The sequence below is a fragment of the Carcharodon carcharias genome, chromosome 23 (assembly GCF_017639515.1).
Source record: "Carcharodon carcharias isolate sCarCar2 chromosome 23, sCarCar2.pri, whole genome shotgun sequence".
In the NCBI taxonomy this organism is placed as follows: Eukaryota; Metazoa; Chordata; class Chondrichthyes; order Lamniformes; family Lamnidae; genus Carcharodon; species Carcharodon carcharias.
In genome coordinates this window covers 44,490,642-44,511,954 of record NC_054489.1, presented here as the reverse complement: position 1 = coordinate 44,511,954, position 21,313 = coordinate 44,490,642, and the positions used below count along the sequence as shown (strand labels likewise).

Sequence of the window (21,313 nt, the reverse complement as noted above, 5' to 3'; positions counted from 1 at the left end):
AGTATTGTTCTACAGGTAAATACCACAGCAAATCCACACAAGTTCTTACAAATGGCACTATTTTCCTCCAGTGACTAAAGAAAATAAGCTTAAGCGGGGTGTTAAAAAGCTTATTGCATATATGGAATATAAATTCGGCATGCAACACACAAACAGGGCAGAGCTTCTGTGATTCTTCCTCATTGGTAATTTGAGCTATTCAAAGGTATATAGGGGAGAATGAATAAAGATGCACATAATTAAAATAGGTAATATAGAGGTAATAAATTAATAAGGCTTCAATAATAATAACTACTTTTGGACATTGTCAAGAAATACTATAAATTAAACAAACAACTCCCAGTGATCTCATATCCGAACGAGCTGAAGTTTTCACCAGCGAACACGCTTACAGCATTCTTGGATTAATACAGAATAAATGCTTAGTTGCAGCTGTGTAGCATTTCCACCTTGCCACTGGCTGGTCTTTTTAGGTATTGTACAAGATGCAAAGACAGTAACTGTATCCCTGTCCATGATAAGGGGAAATTAGTGGGAAAAATAGTTTCATACATGTTCCTGTACACTCTACAAAATGCACTTTCTTCATGACAAAAGAAATTCTTGTTTAAAAGTCTACAGAACTGTTTTATGCCATTAGAAAAAAAGAGAGTACTTGCTATAATTTGAGAAAAGCCTTGATAAGGTTGACAATTGTTTAGGCTTCACGTAGTCCCCAGCCTTCTGAGGCATATTACCCTAAACATATGTAGTCACACGTAGTTTAACAGATGTTGTTAGACCAACAGAGTTTGCGTGTGGTTGCAGGGAGGACATTTGCAGAGACTGATGCTCAAATACCTTGATGCTTTACAAAATGCATACATGCCTGACATGTACAGGTGTACCTTGTATTGCAGTCAAAAAAGGAACCGTTTTAAATTAATGTGTGCTATTACCACTTTCAAATTGAAATTTGTGATGCACCAGCGAAGCAATGTCAGTGTTGAAAAAAAATCTGAGGGAACACACTGCCATTGAGTGTCAGCACTAATACAGGGCCATGAAGCAAGGGATGAATAAATACCTGGGACCCATTTTATTTAGTTTCCAATCTGAACCATAATGAGCAGAGGTTATATCATAAAAGCAAAAAACTATGGATGCTGGAAATCCAAAACAAAAACAAAAATAAAAATACCTGGAAAAACTCAGCAGGTCTGACAGCATCTGTGGAGAGGAATACAGTTAACGTTTCACTAATATCACCACTGTCAACACCTCTTTGTCCTTTTGTCTATGACATCTTTTGGCAATTTCCACCTATCATTGGCCCTTTATCCAGCTCTACCTGTCCCACCCCCCACTTAAATGAGGTTATATCATGTCTGCAGAGGGACGGGAGAAGGGGAATAGGATGGAAAACGGACAAAAGGATGACAAAAGGCATTCCATAGCACCTTCTAAAGTTCTCTGTTAAATCTCGCTGGAGACCGAACTCTTAAAAAAAAATCCAAACTTCCAAATGATAGCTGAAAGGATGACACAACAACATTTCATGATTTAAGACATTTATTGTAACAAACTGACTAAAAGCACTATGACTAAACACTTTTTTTTAGGCAACTTATACTTCAAACTACAGGTTGGAACTTTCCCTTTTTACTTTTAACACAACTGATAACCCATTTCACATATATATTTTACACTGTCTCTTAAGCAGTCATATGATTTTCCTGGGCACAGTCCAAAGAGATGCTTTGCTCCCAAGGATTTACTTCTGTTTCTTTCCTTTCCCAGTCTGGTAACTTTTATCTGCAGAACTGTCTTTCATGGTGATGGCTTTTCCTGGCAATTCTCCCTCTGGCGCAAGCCAGGCAAAAATCTTATTTCAACTCTTTCTTGGACTCGAATGCAAGTTCTGTCGAAGGGTCATGAGGACTCGAAACGTCAACTCTTTTCTTCTCCACCGATGCTGCCAGACCTGCTGAGTTTTTCCAGGTAATTCTGTTTTTGTTTTAAAAATCTTCCAATCTCATTTCAAATCCTTCCAGGCTTTGCCTTTTCAATCAGAGCATAAGCTCCCAACTGCATTCCTGTGCAGTGAACTATAGACATTTTGACCTTCAGCTGCTCTCTCTCTCCCCCAGATCTTAATAGACTAACTTTGTCTGTGATATTCATTTTAGAGAAGCTTGTAGCTCAAACTGACAATGGTTTCCTCTGCACTCTTTCCTTTCAAAACTCATCACCATTACAATGGGGATCACATAGGCCATGTATCCAGGTAGAAATGCTAATTAACTATTCTTTAGACCCCAACTCTTTCCGATCCTGGAATCAAATGAACAGCTCAAAATATAACTGTTTACAACCTGAAATTCTTAACACCTTCCTGAGGCTTTGGAGACCACCATCCTGACCACTGTAAACACAGATACTGGTGTACTGTCTCCAAGAGTGAACACCTTACACCACCTTCTCAGTAATACAACCCAGGCCTCCCTTTGATCTGTAACAGTCAATGCACCCAGCGATGCTGACAGGCAGACTTCAGAACAGGTCACATGACTGCCTTTATTTGACCCTAAATGAAAGACATAGTCCTGAAACATAACACATTTATAAGCCTCATAATTTTATATGTTACAGCTTCCATTTATACAGTGTTAAAGTGCAAGATGATCAAAATGTCTGGAAACACTTTACAATAAAGGGGGATAAAATGTGGTCTCTTTTGCCATATTATAGAAAAAGATATAGTGGCTCTGCTGAGGATGCAAAAAACATTTACAAGATTTACCAGAACTGTGTGGTTGTACCTATCAGGAAAGGAAAAAGAAGTTGGGTCACTATTCTCTTGAAAAGAGGACAATAAGGAGTGACATTACAGAGACCTTTAAAATTATGAAAGGTTTGATAGATTGGACACAAAGAAAGTGCTTCTACTTGTGGGGAAGAGCAAACTGGAGGCCATCAATATAAAATAGTCACCAAGAAATCAAAAAGGGAATTCACAAGAAAATCTTTTACCCAGAGAGGGCTGAGAATGTGGAACTTACAACCCCAGATAGTAGCTGAGGTGAACAGTATAGATGCATTTAAGAGGGAGCCAGGTAAGCTTGAGAAAGAAGGGAGCAGAAGGTTATGCTGATAGAGTTGGATGAGGTAGGCTAGGAGACGGCTAGACATAAACTCCGGAAGGGACTGGCTCAGTCGAAAGATCTGTTTCTGTACTATACATTCTACGTACTATACATGGACTAAAAGGGAGAGGAATGAAGAGGCTAGATGGAACTAAAAATATTGTTGGAGGAAAATTTTGAAATAGATGGCAATTCATAGGGTAACAAAATTCCAGAGAATACGAGTATAGTGACGGAATACACAGAGACCAAATGATAATGGGGGAATGTGTCTGAGGATGTGTGGCAGGAGAACATTGGAAAGGTAGAAAAGAGCAAGTCCACGAAGAAGTCTGAAAACAGGAATTTTGAAATTGGCCAGTCAGGGGCAAAGGGAGCCAGCTCAGCTTGCAAGAGGCTGGAGTTATTGAAGTGTGGAACCTAGTGTGAGCAAGGATGCAGCCCATGGTATTTTGAGAGGTTTTAAGTTTGAAGAATTAATGCTGGAGCCTAAATAGAAGGATATTTGAGAATTACACCATTGAAGTGATAAAGGCATGGGCTGAAGCTTCAACAGCAGAAAGGAAGAGATGGAACAGATGCACGAACCAGTGCAAAGGCAGAAGAAAGTGTTGGTTTATTTTTGCTGTTATTCTGTCCCACACATTCCCCGTTCAAAATTCTTCTAATCTTGTCTTATGTGCCTCCCAGCACCTGGTGGAAGTTACAGAAATGGACATCCGACAGCAGATTACATGGAATGTTGTCTGATTTGTGCTATTTGGAAGGGGGAAGAATGGCAGATGATTGGCCCCTTTGATGGATTGAAGAGGCCAATTTCATGAAGATTTAAACAAGGCTGGAAGATTTGCCTGGCTTTGGCTAGGGGTAGGAATTTCCAGGGTAACCTCCACTATGAAAGTCAGTTTGGGAATTAAAAGTTATCCGGTTGGAAAAGGAAGCTATAGGGAGGTGATAATAATTTTATAGCTGATTCCTGGAGAATGAAGTGTCCACTTAAGGAACAGATATTGTATAACTGTGAAGGGAGACTTTCCGTCATTTTAAAAGTTAATTGGGGGATCTTTCTGTAGTTTGGAGTATAAGTTGCCTACTGAATAAAGCTTAGACAAAATACGTTTTAGTTTGTTTATTACAGTAAAGGTCTTAAAACCTGAAATCTTGTGTGATCTTTTCAGTTGGTCACTGGAAGTCAAATATCTTTTTTAAACATTATCGGTCTCTACAGGCATAGTAACACAAATAAAAGTTTCAAAACTCAAATATGGAATCTGCAGAAATCTGATTACAATTAAAATATTAAAATTCTGCTAATACACAAAGTCCACCAACATCTGAATGGAAATAACCAGTTTGGGTGGAGACATTTTTCATGAAGAATCTTCGCTTGAAACATAAATTTGTTTTTTATTTTGTATTTCCAACATTCTCTGCTTCTATTTTGAGATTCCTGGATTTGCAGTTTCTCGTTGTATCTGTTCATTCAGTTATTTAATTGAAACTTTGATTTTTTTGTGCAGCCCTTATGGAGAGAACACAAGAGGCAGAATTTTCTGCCTGTCGGGCGGGTGGGTCCGACCCAATCTCCGATGGGTGCGGAGCCGATCCCTGCTGGAGAAGCGGGCCCCGCTGCCATCTTACCTGGGCGGACCAATTAAGGCCCGCCCAGCGTGATGTCCGGCAGGAAGTGCTACACGCTCCCTGTGCGGGCGGAGTGGTGGGGGGATTCCCCAAAAGCGAGTGCGCGCTCTTTCCTGCATGTGCGCGATAGAGCGCACATCTCCCTGGGGCTAAGTGCAGCCTCAGGGAAATCGCTTCCACTTTGAAAAAAAAATCCCTAATATGCCCCCCTCATGTGACAATGTCACATGAGATGGGACATGTTCATAATTTACACTATAACTTTATTAAACTTTTTAAAACTCTGCATGAAACCTCATCCCGCCGCTGGGTGAGGTTTCATGATTTTTCTATTGCCCGCCGGGGCTCCTGGCCAATCCGCCAACCTTAAGGCTGGACAGGCAGGTCCTTAAATTGGTTAAATGATCCTGTCAATGGCCTCAATTGGCCATTGACAAGTCAGCGGTCCTGCAGCTGATTTTGCTGAGTCCCTGCCTTCCTGAAGATTTAAATGGGGTGGGATGACGTCGGGGGTTCTGCCAGACGTCATCCCCCATTGGCAAGTGGGCCCCGCCCCCTGCTCACCGATGGCAAAATTCTGCCCAAGGTGTTTGCCAAGATAATATCAGTAATGAGAGGCAATTGTTATGAGGAGTAACAAGAGAAACACAGCCTCTTTTCATTTAAGGGGAGGCGATGGCGCAGTGGTATTGTCGCTGGACTAGTAATCCAGAGACCCAGGGTAATGCTCTGGGGATCCGAGTTCGAATCCTGTCACAGCAAGAATGATGATGACCATGAAACCATTGTCGATTGTTGTAAAAACACATTTGGTTCACTAATGTCCTTCATTAAAGGACATTACCTTACCTGGCCTACATGTGACTCCAGGCCCATAGTTATGTGGCTGACTCTTAAATGCCCTCTGAACAAGGGCAATTAGGGATGGACAATAAATGCCCACATCCCCTGAATGAATTTTAAAAAAGAGATTAATAGAAGATGTGATACAAAATTGTGAGGAATGAATAAGAAAAGATCAGTCAGTGAGTCACTAACCAGAGTGCATATATTTAAGATCTCAAAACAAAACAAAATGAAGGGAAGACGTTTTTTCAATGCATATGTTTATTACAGCAAGAACCATACTTTTAAAAAGTGAACAAATATTCAAAAAAAATTTAAAAAGGTAGTACAAAGGGAAAAGGTGGGATGGATTAAAACAGATAGCTCTATTAGGGAGTGGGTACCTGCACAATGGGCCAAATGGGACCCTTCTGTGCTATAAAATTCTAAATCTAAACCTTACTGCAGATTCATGTATTATATTTTACAGCAGTGTCAACATTATTAATGAGCATTTCCAAAGGCCAACAGTACCTACTGTAAAACTAACCAAGAGCAGCTAAATTATAAGTATGTCTCAACAGGGACAAAGAATCACTGGTGCATTTTTAGGACTCTGAGAGACTCATCATCTCCATGATGCTACTGAGTTACGAGTTAGATGAGACCTTCATAGCAGTGAAGACATACCTACAACTCTCAGCCAATGCAGGGATATATTGCTAATTCAATAGGCCTGAATGGCCCATTTGAAATGTAATGCAGTCTTTAAATTCTAAATCACTGTATACTGCTGCAAAGCATTTAGAAATAATCCATCCACAAGCTGCAATGGTGGAGTGCTCCAACTCGAGAGAGAGGATCAAGAGACACAGCCAATTCCACCTCTCCTAGTGATAAGAATACGATCCTGCTAGTTGGCCAGATATTTGTTTTGACAGCACAGTTGGCTATGACTCGACACTATCTTGCTCCCCTGACCAAAGGTGGCAAGTATGCAGACTAGAAGTGGAAGAGAGAATTCACACACCCAGGGCATCATTTCAGCATGTTCATATTTACAGACTTAAGTAAAATCTGTACTTCAGAACACTGACACGTTTGCTAATAATCCCGCCAGGACAATCAACTTTACTATTCTTACCTGTCTGATCGAGTACAGCAATTATGAAATGATTTTCCACAAACTTGTAAGAACAAATAGAGCTGGAAATGTTTAAATACTGAAATGAAAAGTAAAATCCCTCTAAACAGGCGGCTGCAGCAACAAATGCTCAAACCAAAGGGAGTAAGTACCTTGAACATCAGGGAGGGGAAGTCTCCTGCAGGGCTGTCACTCCCATTATGAACAATCTCATTAGCTAGAATTTCCAGCAGGAAAATAAGTCCATGCAACTTGTTTGTTTTGCAGGGTTTTTTTTCCCCTGGCTGCCATGGTTGCGCAGTTGTGAGCATTCAAAAGCAGGCAGCAGGGATTTAAAAGCAGTGCACCAAGTTTAAATAACAAGTGAAGTATAGCAGCACATTCAATAATTTCAGAAGTACTAATATGATGCCAAGGCATCTCAAAAAGTTGAAGGAGAATTCACTCAAGACTGGTGAGCACTTACTAGTGCTCAGCAATAAATGCTGGCCTTGCTGGTGACTCCTAATCCCAAGAATGAATAAACAAAAAACATTCACCATTAAACTCAAATGCTTATATTTTTAGATTTTGTCAAGAATCTAGGGGTTTTTTTTTGCAGCTTTTGCAAACTACATAGAAATTAGCCTGCCAGTACTCAACTTGTTTTTATTGGGAAACACCAATTACCTTAATAGATTAACGCTTGTTTGCCAGAAAATTTCAAACTGACATCAAGTACACAAAAACCTATCCAGATCCCTCCTTAATTCAGTCAGTTCTTGCTAACTCATTGCAGGCAAGTCAAAAATCCCTGAACCTAACCATCATGCAAATGTGGGGCATATGCTTCTTTTGGGAGGGTGGGAGGCAGGTAAAGAGGTGGACAGGCAAGAAAGGCACAATGGAATAATTGATGTGACTTGTTCCACTTAAATTGTGTGTCCCCTGCTTTTAGGAAGGCCTAAAGATAACTGGTTACTCTTAAGGCAGTAACCAAACCATGTACTATAGCACAGATTAAAATTAATATACCTCAGCATTGACGTCAGTGAGTTGGAGTCACACACATTTGAGAGAAAAAAGCTTTTCTGTTCAAAAACAGGTTCACAACTACCGGTATGTGCTGTTATAAGCCTCAATGCCTATTATCTCATTGTCTATAACAATAGCTGTTTTACAAGACACAGCTCAAATTAATAGCTTTTTCCAGACATGTCATACCATGTTGTACGCTGTGACTCCCTTGAACAATGTGTTTTATGTCCTAGTACCAGTACCACTGCATTCAAGTTGAATTACATTACTGTTTGGTTAAATAATTTATTCAAGTTAAAAGGTTGGCCTAGCCACTATGAACAGACAGAATATATCAGCATATTACACAATTATGGGAGGTAGTGGTGGAGGGAGAATGAAAGTTCACATCCCAAAGCTCCCCACATAGTAATTTACAGAACTTGGACAAGTTGGTTGAGGGAAGGCACCAAGTCAAGAAAGAAGAGGCAGAGGCAGAGAGAGAAAATAAACGGGGGTACAGTAGTTGACTAATTATGCCACTGGATTCTCAAGACCACTGTGGCAGCTGAGCAATTTAAATTCAGTTATTTAAATAAATCTGAAAAAAAAACTAGCATCAATAATGGTGACCATGAAACCACCAGATTGTCAGAAAACCTCATCCTGTTCACTTTTCCTTTAGGGAAGGAAATCTGTCATCCTTGCCCCATCTGGTCTCTATGTAACTCCAAACATATCAATGTGGTTCACTCTGAACTGCCTTCTGAAATTACCCAGGAAGCCACTTTAAAGGCAGCAGCAACTTTTCAAGGACAATTAGGGGTGGGCAATAATTGCTGGCATTTCCAGTGATGTTGACATTCCATGAATGAATAAAAGAAAACAGAATATGCATCTGAGTGACTATTCACTATCTGCTACACTCATATTGGTGAGATGGGAAATAGCAGAAACCAAGGAACCTTTTTGTTCTTTTTAGAAAAGAATAAAGCACAGAACATGGGAAGAACCTAGAAAGGAGCTTAGCAAAATGTGGAAAAATGTATGTCTAAACAAAAAAGGGAAATAATTCCTACAGAGGAAGCCTTTATAACTATATATAGTGATGAACACTATTGCTCCGAGTTATTTCTAAATGTGAAGGTAACCAGTTTTTCAAAATTTCCTTTCATTGTTCAGGATTTGAATAAAACAAATTAGGTGGAACTGTGTTAACTGTGAAATATTTCCCAAAATATAAACAATCTTATCTTCAGTCTGAGGTATTCTGATTGATTGCAGAAATACTAATGTGAATTAATAAAGAAACAATATGTAAGTTGAGTGCATAAGGCATGGAATAGAATTAACACAGGGAAGCTAAGAAAGGATACTGGGAAGTCTTTGTAGATTGAATGTGGCAGGCAATTTTAGAAATAAAACCTCATACTATGGTGGAGATGTAGCTAGTGCAGCAGAATAAAAATATACCAGGTTATTCTTTAAAATAACCAGTCACAGATAAAATCACGCTAGGTAGACTCTGTACATAGCTCCGGTCTACATGTCACCAAACGAATGGACAAGCATTGGAGGAGGAGCAGAGTACAACAACAAAAATGCTGCAAAATTTAAAAGGAATGAGCCATGAGGACAACTCAAGATAATTTAATCTCCATAACTTCAGGGTAAGAAAGTCAAGATTGAGCAGCACAAAAGTAGTTAAACTATTGAAACAATAAGACACAGCAAATCCTGTATAGAAGTTTAAAATTAGGCAAGTAAGTAAGGTCAGCAATAGGAAAATGGTGAAACATAAATTCATATAGCAGAAAAAAATTGTTCACACAAAGAAACGATATGCCTGCAATAAGCCAGACAGTGGAGTTCAAAATACACTTGGATGCTATGCTGGAAGAATTAAAATACCAAAGGATAAAGTTTGAAAGCCTGAATTGCCATTCTTGTAAATGAGGATGCGTGAACTTCTAAAATGTGCAATAGCTGGAATAAATCAGGTTCTAAGAGTGGATCTACGTGATTGGATATAGTTGGTAATTTTCAGTTTTTATTCGCCCAACAGATGTATCACCCATGTGGAGCTGAGTGCTTATGTATTTTTACTGATATATAATAGCAAATCTTCCATAGCACTGCTAACAGCAAATCAAAGGATATGCTAATTAATAATAAAAATAGGATTAGACATATAGCTCCCAGTATAGTAGAGCCATTGATATATGGTGACTGCTTAGTCATTTTCCATTTTAATTAAACGGTATTCTGGAATTTTTACTAAATGTTTCAGGAAAATGGTTCACAACTCTGGTCATTATTCTGCAAAAACAGTCTATGAGCGACTTTCATTTCCATACTTTCCTTTACCCAAGTACCTAATTTTTATTCTTCACTATGTCTCTCTCAACCATTATTAATTAGAATAAATATATTTGCTAACAACCAAAATACAAGTGATGACAACTAAATTTTGTATAGCTCAGAAGCTTTCAAAATTCAACACATTGTTAAACCAAGATCGATCAAATCCCTTAGCTTGTTACATTTTCTGAAGTAAAAACTGAATTGCTTTTATTTGGAAGTTGAAAAATGTTACAAATTCATCAATAAGCCTGCAGTCAAGCCCTTTCAAATACACAAATTTTTACTGAAGGAGACAAAATTTGACTTTTCCACCAAAATCGAGCATTTATTTTGTAACCTAAGTAAGGCTGTTTTTCATTTTCACATTCCGCACTCAATTTTAAGTTTCTCTGGAATAACGCTTTGAGAGAGAGCCAGTGGCAAAAGAAATAATGGGTGAGTAGAATTTAAAAGGGGAAACTGGGAAGGTCAGCCAGGAGAATGTCTGAGTGGTAATCGCGATGTAACCAAAGGATGGGTTCAGTGGCAGTGGGATAGGGGTGGAGACACGTAATGTTTCCAAGATAAAGTATTGCTGATGTATAGAATATGAGATCTGAAGCTCTGCTCCAAATGATAATATATTGGTGCAGCCAGAGCACCAACTGGTGCTGGATATTGATCGGCATCACCAATTCAGAGTAATCAGTAGTTACACATCAGTAACTCTTGTTTTCCATTGCTTGAATTGCTATAGTACCGAACATACTTTGAGTTGCGCCTTACAAACAGTGGCATTGGAGAATCTGAAGCAAATACCGCAGGAAATAGTGTTGCGTTTCAGCCAGAGTACTTCTTGCATCCTTTGTGACCAGTGATGAGGAACAGGTGACTGCACTTTGTACAGTATTTAAAGCCTGTGGCAGGAGTTGTGATCAATAAACTGCCCTAATTTTGGAGGCAGTTAACTTGTTTTAATTTTGGTTGACATTTTGAATTATGTGCCCAGTTGAGGCTATTCTGTAACACCAGCAGCGAGGACAAAATCAGTGATAGCCATGCCTCAGTTGATAGCATGCTTGGCTCTGAGACATAAGGTTGTGGTGTCATGTCCCACTTCAGATATTGAGAACAGTAATCAAGGCTGACATTCTAGTGTAGCAGTCTGGGTATTTATCCTTAACATCACAAAAACAGATTATCTGGTCATTATCACATTGCTGTTTGAGAGAGCTTGCTGCATACAAACTGGCTACCACATTTCCTCCATTACAACTGTGACTACACATCAGAAGTACTTCATTGGCTGCAAAGTACTTTGAAATGTCCTGTTGTTGGGAAAGGCAATTTATAATTGCAAATCCTTAAGAACTAAGAATAGGAATAGGAATAGGAATAGACCATCCAGCTCGTTGATCCTGCTACGTCATTCAACATGATCATGACTATTAAAAACAAAATACCGTGGATGCTGGAAATCTGAAACAAATACAGAAAATGCTGGAAAAACTCAAGCAGGTCTAACAGCATCTGTGGAGAGAAAAAAAAGTTAACATTTCAAGTCCGTATGACTCTTCTTCAGAGCTAAAGAGAAGCAAAATATATAAACTGTTTAAGGGGGATGGAGCAGGAGCACCTTTGATCCTATTTTCAATCTTTTTTTTCACCACGGTCCCCTCTCCCCATCCCAGCCCCACAAGGGCCAGCTGTCACTTGCTCATGTTGTTCTTTCCAGAGTGCTTACTCTTGTCCAGCTATTATCACATTCTACTTTCTGACCTTAATGCCACCATCAGCACCTCCTTTAGCCAGTACCACTACCATTAATACCCTTTAATCCTTTTGTTCATGACATCTCTGGCAATCTCTCCTTTGCCTCCACCTATCACTGGCCTTCTATCCAGCTTCACCTGCTCCACCGCCCCCCCTTAAACAGTCTATATATTTTACTTCTCTTTAGTTCTGAAGAAGAGTCACACAGACTTGAAATGTCAACTCGTGGTTTTTTTTTCTCTCCACAGAGGCTGTTAGACCTGCTGAGTTTTTCCAGCATTTTCTGATCATGACTGATCTTGGGCTTCATCCCCACTTTCCCACCCACTCCCCATATCTCTTGATTCTCTGAGACATGAAAAACCTGCCTATCCCAGCCTTAAATAAATTCCATGATAGCGCATTCACAACCCTCTAGGATGGAGAATTCCGAAGATTAGGTTCTTCTTCTTAACATTTCAATTTTGTATCATAAATTTTCTATTTTCTAGACCTATTCCTGCATTATGGTTCACAATGAAGTCACTGTTTTAAGAAAAATGGGGTGGGTTGACAGACAGGTTGATGGTGTTTTTTACTTAATTTTTCCTTGTTTTATTCATAAGACTGTCGTATCAAAGAGAGTTATTAGATCTGGTAAATGAATGAAACAGGGAAATGTCTATTTTTGATGCTCGTCACCAGAAAATAACCCAGATTTTGCCATCGAACCTGAAAAGCAAAACATAGACCGGTCATTTTAATACATTTGTGAAGGCAGCAGTGATAATTTAATCCAGCCTGATCTTGTGAATAGATTTAAGACATGTCATTTGATAACAAGAGTATAACTCAAGAAATGGGGAATACTAGTTTAGCTGGTGGAAAGCAAACGAGCAGTTACTGGTGCCTGAGGCAACCCACATATGGCACTGCCTCAGTGTAGTATCAATACATGGTTTCACTGGAATAATTTAAGCTAAATTTCACTTCTATGAGGGAGGCCTAAATGATAAAAGAAGTACACTTTACACTGTCTGCTCTGAAAGTTTTAGAAGTCAAACACCATTTTGATGTTGCTGTACGGTGGTGCCTGCAATCCTAAATAGACATTTGGAGTTGTTTGCTTAAAACAAGTCATATTTACTTTATCATGTCCTTGGGTTACAGATAAAAATTTTTGCATTACTGTGGTAGAGTCAGTCAGCACAATGAACAAATCATAGGGAACGTCTGTAGCATGTCAAAATGATATTTTGGTTTCAATACCTTTTCACTTCACTATGCCTTATAAAATGTGATACCAGTCACTGAACACGATGTTCTTTTTGGGCAGGGGGGTCATGTGTTCCTCATAACGAGGACAAAGCACCGAAGCCACTCTTTTTATCTATTAATAGTTACAGACACACAAACACACACAAATCATAGACTTAGCTCTCTCTAAAAATCAACCAGAAACAAAATTTCTAATTAACACTCCTATCAAACAAAATTGATAGTGCCAATTCCCACATCATGCCAATGAAAAATTAGTGCTAACATGGACAGGGTTGTTTTGTTTTGTACCTTATAGCTGCAGTCAGCCACCACACTCACTCAAGTGCCTTTTCTTTATACAAGCAAACCAGGACCATGCTTGGCGCAGAGGAGAAATCACAGCCAAATCAAATCCTGCCCTCATCCCACATATACACACATTCTACACCAGCTAGTTGGCAATTAGGAATTGGAGCAGTGGCAGATTTTACCCTCCCTAGCCCAAGGGAACCAATTGTAACACCCCAGCCATGACCTTAGCTGAGTTGATTTAAAGCAGCACAGAGCAGGTATTGAACTTGTGACCTTCCAGTCAGTATTCCTCAGTTACATGTCTTCACCAACTAAGTATTTGACAAGCTCTCCATTTTGGTTTAATTTACAAAAGCACCCCACGAGGTAGTTGGTTTGATGCCCATTTTTGCAACTTTTCCAAACTAAATACAGAAACATATTTTTGCTCAACTAAGCTTGGGGTCTCATCATTCCTGATGCTTTATTTAAACAGCCATCCAGATGGCTTGTTTCAAGTTTTATCATTATACATATGGATTTTAGTTTTTAGAAAATTAATACACAAAGGAACATTTTGCCCAGATCATTGAGATAATCACTGCACCTTAGCCAGAAGCCAGAAGCATTCTCTCAATACCAGATTGAACACATTAAATGTAAGCACTCCCTTGTTGTTTACTCAACATATTCAACAGATTCTAATGTATATTTCTAATCATTTGACTTTTCATACCATGGATTTTCATTTGCCAATATATCTTCATATAATCAGAAAATTCAATGTGTTTCTAAATGTGTTTGTAAGCTTAAAATTCCAGTTAACTGCCATTAAGTATAAACTCCCTGCTAAACTGGTTAAACTCCCCATAAAATCAGCAAATTCAGCTAAACTTATATTTATACCACTGTGGTTTCAAACCTGCCACTAACTGTGTTGGCACCAGATGCAAATTAGAGAATTTAATAAATACAAGAAATGTAATTTTACAGAATAAAATTTAATGCCAGCTTCAGATTCTCACCATTTTAGCTATCTTTGAAACATATGAACACTGAAGCTAATTTCATAGAACATTTCAAAATATAGCATAATTTAACAACCATCAGAGCCCATGGATATTGTAAAGCAATCTATGGGTGCAAGCTTTGTGCATGCTCAAAGGTTTAGTTGAAATTTTGAATCAATCTGATGATTGGGGAACAAAGGGACCTTGGCCTGTGTCCATAGATCTCTGAAGGCAGAGGGATATATTAGTAGGGTTGTGAAAAAGGCATATGGGACACTTGCCTTTATCAATCGAGGCATTGATTACAAAGTAGGGAGGTCATGTTGGAGTTGTATAGAACCTTGATGAGGCCACAGCTGGAGTACTGCGTGCAGTTCTGCTTGCCACGTTATAGGAAGGATGTGATTGCACTGGAGGAGCTGAGAGGAGATTCACCAGGATGCTGCCTGGCATGAAAAATTTAAGTTATGAAGAGAGGTTGGATAGACTTGGGTTGTTTTCGCTGGAGCAGAGAAGACTGAGGGGTGACTTGATCGAGGTGTACAAGATTATGAGGGGCATGGACAGGGTGGATAGGGAGCAGCTGTTCCCTTTAGTTGAAGGGTCAGTCACAAGGGGGCATAAGTTCAAGGTGAGGGGCAGGAGGTTTAGGGGGGATGTGAGGAAAATATTTTTTACCCAGAGGCTGGTGATGGTCTGGAATGCACTGCCTGGGAGGATGGTGGAGGCAGGTTGCCTCACATCCTTTAAAAAGTACCTGGATGAGCACTTGGCACGTCATAACATTCAAGGTTATGGGTCGTGCTGGTAAATGGGATTAGGTAGGTAGATCAGGTGTTTCTCACGTTTCGGTGCAGACTTGATGGGCCAAAGGGCCTCTTCTGCACTGTGATTCTGATTCTGATCCTGTGATTGGCAGAGTCAGCAAGGTCATGACTCGAGGATGAGGAAGAGACAGAAATTAGAAAGAACTGTAAGGATGTGACAGAGAAAAAAACTGTCAAACAAACAAGGATCAGATTTCAAGATCCCATGCCATTCTTCGCCTACTTAGGATGTCCCTCGGGACTGAGGATGACTCCAGTTCAATGGGTTCAGAGATGGCTGATAAATCCTATGTGCAATGGATATGTTGCTTGGAGAGTCAGGTAGATGAGTTGTTGGAAAAGTTTGGGTGCTCTTCCCAACGTCTTGACTAATCCACTATATGAAAAGAAGCTGTGGGATTCTCGGGTGTCTTCAACATTTTTCCTCAAGCAAAACCTTCAAATCAGATCAGCCTGTATTTTGCAGTCAGCAGTGAAGTAACAGTGCCATTGATGAGGACAGTTCAAAAAGACTTCAGGTGTGGATTTCGCCTTTTCCAGCATTAGTTTTTTTTCCTCGTGGAATGTAGGCATTGCTGAAAAAGCCAGCCCATCTCTATTTGCTCTCAAGAAGGTGGTGGTGGTGAGCTGCCTTCTTGAACCACTGCAGTCCACAGTGCTGCTGGGAATGGAGTTCCAGGACTTTGATCCTGTGACAGTGAAGGAACCAAGCCAAGTTGGTGAGTGGCTTGGAGAGGAATTTTCAGGTGATGGTGTTCCCATGCATCTGTTGCCCTTGCCCTTCTAGGTGGTAGAGGTTGCAGGTTTGGAAGGTGCTGTCAAGGGAGCCTTGGTGAATTGCTGCAGTGCATCTTGTATATGGCACATACTGCTGCCACTTACATTGTTGGTGGAGAGAACAAATGTTTAAGGTGGTGAATGGGGTGCTAATCAAGTGGGCTGCTTTTTCCTGGATGGTGTCAAGCTTCTCAAGTGTTGTTGGAGCTGTACTCCTCCAAGCAAATGGAGAATATTCCATTAGACTCCTGACTTGTCCTTTGTACCTGGTGGACAGGCTTTGGGGAGTCATTGGCCTTCTCCTGTAGTCATGCTATTTTTATGGTTGGTTCAATTCAGTTTCTGGCCAATGGTAACTATCAGGTTGTTGATAGTGGGGAATTCATCAATGGTAATGCCATTGAATGTCAAGGGAAGATGGTTCTCTCTTGTTGGAGATGGTCACTGCCTGGCACTTGTGCAGCACAAACCTTATTTGCCACTTATCAGCCCAAGCCAGAATATTGTCCAGCTCTTGCTGCATATTGGCATTGACTGCTTCAGTATCTGAGGAGTCACAAATGGTACTGAACAAAGCAGCGAACATCCCTACTTCTGACCTTAGGATGGAAGGAAGGTCATTGATGAAGCAGCTGAAGATGGTTGGACCTAGGACACTACCCTGAGGAACCCCTGCAGAAATGTCCTGGGATTGAGATGATTGACCTCCAACTCCTACAAACATCTTCTTTTGTGCTAGGAATGACTCCAGCCAGTGGAGTGTTTTCCCGATTCCCATTGACTTCAGTTTTGCCAGGGCTCCTAGATGCCACACCTTCTCCCTTGGGTTCAGCTCTTTTGTCCATGTTTGGACCAAAACAGTAATGCAGTCAAGAGCTGAATGGCCCTGGTGGAACCCAAACTGAGCATCAGTGAGCAGGTTATTGCTGTGTATATGCCATGCAATAGTACTGCTGACGACACCTATTACTTAGCTGATGGTCGAGGGGAGGCTGATGGAGTGTTAACAATCTTATAAATCTCATAATTGTATGTTTTGGGACTGTGTCTTAAATTTAAGGTAAAATGAAAGGTGGTCATATGACCTGTTCTGAAGTCTGCCCAGCAGCAAGTTTGGTTGGTTTGATTGACAGAGGTTAAAGGATGCTGTGATTGTTAAGGTGCAAGGTGCTTACACTTGGAAACAGTGGCAGTAGCCTATGTACTAACAGTGGATAGACCACGAGTCTTCAAAGTTCCAGAAAAGTATGGTAAATATCAGCTGTGCTTTAATCTGTCCGTTTGATTCCAGGATAGGATAGAGTTGGGGCCTAAATAGCTAATCAGCATTTCTACCTGGATACAAAGCTCATGTGATTCATCTTGCAATGGTGAAGGTGCAGAGGATGCCATTGTAAAAATTGGGTTACAGGCCTTCCTAACATACACAGAATATCACAGAGAGGTGGGTTAGCCAAGGTCTGGGAAAGAGAGAGCAGCTGGAGGCCGCATGTCTTTATGATTCACCGCGTAGGAATGCGATTGAGAACTTGCACTTGAATTGGAAAAGCTAGATTCTTGAGGAGTTAAAACGGAGCTGGAAGATTTGTCTAGCTTGTGATACAGCAGAGATGCCCAGCCTTTTTGTTGAGAGTCACATTTCAATTTTTTTCCCACTCACGGGGCTGGTGTACAAATTTCAGAAAGATAAGGCATTTGAAATTCATCTTGCTATTAATTAAAATAACAAAAAATGTATATTTTTATGAACAAGCTTCAAATGAGAAGACTAATTTAATAGCTTACTTTCTCATCACTGTACTGGACAGTGCTTTAGTGAGATATCTGGCATAGTTTTTTGCACTAGTAATCAATGTCTGCCCACACACTTGATGTAGCACAGTGGAGTATTTTGGAGAGGTTTGAAAGAGAGGCAAAACAAGCTTGAATGAAAATTGCTGATCACTAAATGGGATAAAAGTAATAAAATATTGCATGAAAAATGCAGTCGTTCATGGGAGGGCACACTCCCCTGGTTGCTGTGAAATTCATTCCCAGCGCCCCATTACAAATAAAAGGGTGGAGAATACCTATAATCGGATACTGGGCATTTAGCACCTTTTCATTCACCCACCCGTGCAACCAAATGCGATGAGGGGAGTGTGTCAAACTGGTGACTCTCAGGTCTGATAACCAATCAGAAACAGCGTAATCTGCAGCAACTCTCTGGCCAATGATGGCATGACAGCTAGCAGGCTAGGATGCATTATAAATACTCCACCTCTGGGAGCAGTTGGAAGAGTTTTCACTATGAAGTTTTAAAGTTATGAAAGGTAGGCGGGCCAGATAGAAAGCTTTGGTGGGCTGGACACTGGTGCGCAGGCCGTATGTTGGGCAACCCCACGATAGAGGAAGAATCTCTTCAGGAGATGCGGCGGGGTGGGCTAAAACCTCACTGTGAAAGATAGTTCTGAGATTAAATGTGTTAAGAATCACCAAGCTGCAAAAGGAGAAAAACAGAAACAAATCCCCAGGAGCTAAGAATCACTTTGGATTGATTCTGGGAGAATCAAGTGTCTTCTTAAAGTATAGTGCAAAATATACCTGTGATGTGTGCTTTTTTGGTTGTGTTAAAAGAAAAGAGGGAAGTGTTCTGTCCGTAGTTCAAAGTACAAGTTGCCCACAAAAAAGTGTTTAGTTTTAAGTGATTTTATTCTTGTTACAGTAGAAGTCTAAAAATGTGAAATCCTGTCACATTATCCTTTCCACTATTAACTGGAAGTATGAATTTCCTTTTTTTTAAAAAAAATAATGGTATCTGCAGGGATTGTAATAGAGGTGATAATTGGCCAGATTGGATTTGTCTTGCTTTTTGTGGACAGGACACACCCAGGGATAGTGGTGACAGCGTCTGGGACATTGTACAGTATGATTCTGTGAGTAAGACAATGTTAGGCTTTTGCTTGACTCATCACTGGGACAGTGCCCCCAATTGTGGTGCAAGCCCCCCAGACGTCAGTTAGGGCGACTTAATTTGTACGGTCCACAGGGCTGGGTGTGCCGTTATCATTTCCAGTGTCTCAAGCGTGCCAGGTAGTCTATCCAGTTTGTTCCTTTTTAACTTTTCTGTAGCAGTTTGATACAACTGAGTGTCTTGCTAGAGCATTTTAAAGGGCAGTTAAGAGTCAAGCACATTGCTGTGGGTCTGCAGTCAGATGCAGACCAGATTTATAACAGATTTCCTTGCCTGAAGGACATTAGTGAATCTGGAGCCTGTCAAGGGGCGCTCCAGACGTCCAGCAATCATGATATCATCAAGCAAGGTAAGCAACCAATCAAACTGAAGTATTAACACAAACAGAAAACCAGAAAGTAAAATCCACTGATTATCCTTCACTATTCAAGATAATTTTTACAGCAAGTGGAATAGGTGACTGGCATATAGACATGAAATTAGGTTGAAGCTGAAATATCAAAGAATCTTAAAAAAGGTACTTTAAACATGTGGAATTATCATATTCCACAAATGTAAAATTAGTTTTTCAGGTCCAGAGAGGATTTTCAACACTAATTGTAAGCTGAGTATGTGGTTAAATATCCAGTTACACTTCATTTAACAAGATGCAATTTTTTCAAGAGTTTTTACAGCATGATTAATAGGGTAAGAGACCAAGTTCTTGTTAGTCAGTGATTTCTACTTTATTGCAGTCTGCAAAGATTGACATTGCATTCTATGGAGAAGTGCAGAATCACTGACAGCCACTTCTGGATATCCATGTTTAGTTGCTGTCAGTTTCTAAGAAGTAATGACGTCAAACACTGACAGTTTTACCATCATTACTGCCAACAACATCTGGACATTAAGTCATTTATATTATTGTTGTTTATAGGACCTTACTGTGCACTTTTCCTCACATTACAACAATAACTACACTTCAAAAGAATCTGGGAATCTTTCCTAATTAGTAAAGATGGGAGAGAAGCAGGGCCATAGCAAAATTTCAGGCCTGGACTTCTTAATTCCTAGACTGCACCTGTACGCCGCTGGTTGTTTCTCCACTTAAACTGGAAGCAAAGCAGCAGCTGGCCGATGGATGGAAATGGAAGTTTGGAAGACCAGGGAAGCAAAAGAAAAGCTCACTGATAAGCAGCTAATTCATGGAGAGGGGATTTTGGGAGTGTGTCGCAACAGGGAAAGGTGAGGGAGTCTATGTAAGGGGAGGTCATATTTTCATTAAGGGACACTCTACCCCTCCTGATGCAACAAAGGAAAGATTTTGACTAGCACACTACAGTAAACAGTAAAAAGGGTGACTAGCAGGATTGCAGTGGGAACTGGTAGGGGCTCTCCCTGCCACCTCACAGCAGCTCGAGTTCGAATTTACCTGGCCTTCCTGCTTTGACCTACTTGGATCCCCCTTTTATTAAATGCTTCAAGAATAAAGTAATAACATCAAGTCACCAACGCATCAGAAAGCAGAATACCTCTCTTAGCTATAGGTGATATTATGGCCTAAGAGGATAGGGAATCACAAAAAACTTTTTAAAAAAATAGCTTGTCCAAAATGCAATACATAAAATTAACAGGACCACTTCCCCTTATAACCTGCAGGTTTCACTCTATCAGCTAGAAATTATCAGAGTACAGAATTAAACACATATTTTCAATAAAATAGCCATCAAAATTTCATGGGCAGAATTTTGCCCTTGGTAGGCGAGCGGGACCGACCGGCTCGGCGGCAGGCAGGCAGCTGACCCCCGCCGCCAAAACAGGGCTCGCCGCCATTTGGAATGGGCAGGCCAATTAAGGCCCACCCAGCGGCCTGCCTGACAGGAAGCACTTCCTGTGCCGGGGAGGGGGGGGGGGGGGGATCCCCAGCTGTCAAAAGTGCGCTCTTTCACGTTCAGGTGCTGTCTCAGGGAGTTTACTGACAGATAAGAAAAGTCAAAGAATAGAGAAATATTAAAATAGAAACACATAAAGTTTATTAAATTTTTGAAAAACAGACATGAAACTTCGTCCTGCCAGCCTTAAGCTTGGAAGGGCAGGGTCTTTAACAAGGTTAATGAGCCCGTCAATGGCCTTAATTGGCCATTGACAGATTGGCAGGCGGACAGCTGATTTCGCTGTCCGCCTGCCTTCCTGAAGATTTAAATAGACCGGGATGACATCGGGGATTCCTCCCCACATTATTTTCCCCTCGGCGAGCGGGTCCCACCCCCAAATCGCCGAGGGGAAAATCCTGGCCCATACCTCTCACAACGCTACACAATTACCACAAACAGGGTTACCTTTACAAAGCAACCTGTGGCTCAGCTGGCAGTACTCTTATACCCAAGTCA

The 21,313-nt window shown here is 40.5% G+C and overlaps 1 protein-coding gene across 5 annotated transcripts in view; it reads right to left on the bottom strand.

Annotated features, from left to right (window-relative positions):
* tanc2a (tetratricopeptide repeat, ankyrin repeat and coiled-coil containing 2a) overlaps positions 1 to 21,313 on the bottom strand; it is a 920,169-nt gene that overhangs the window by 337,413 nt on the left and 561,443 nt on the right. The window lies entirely within an intron of this gene.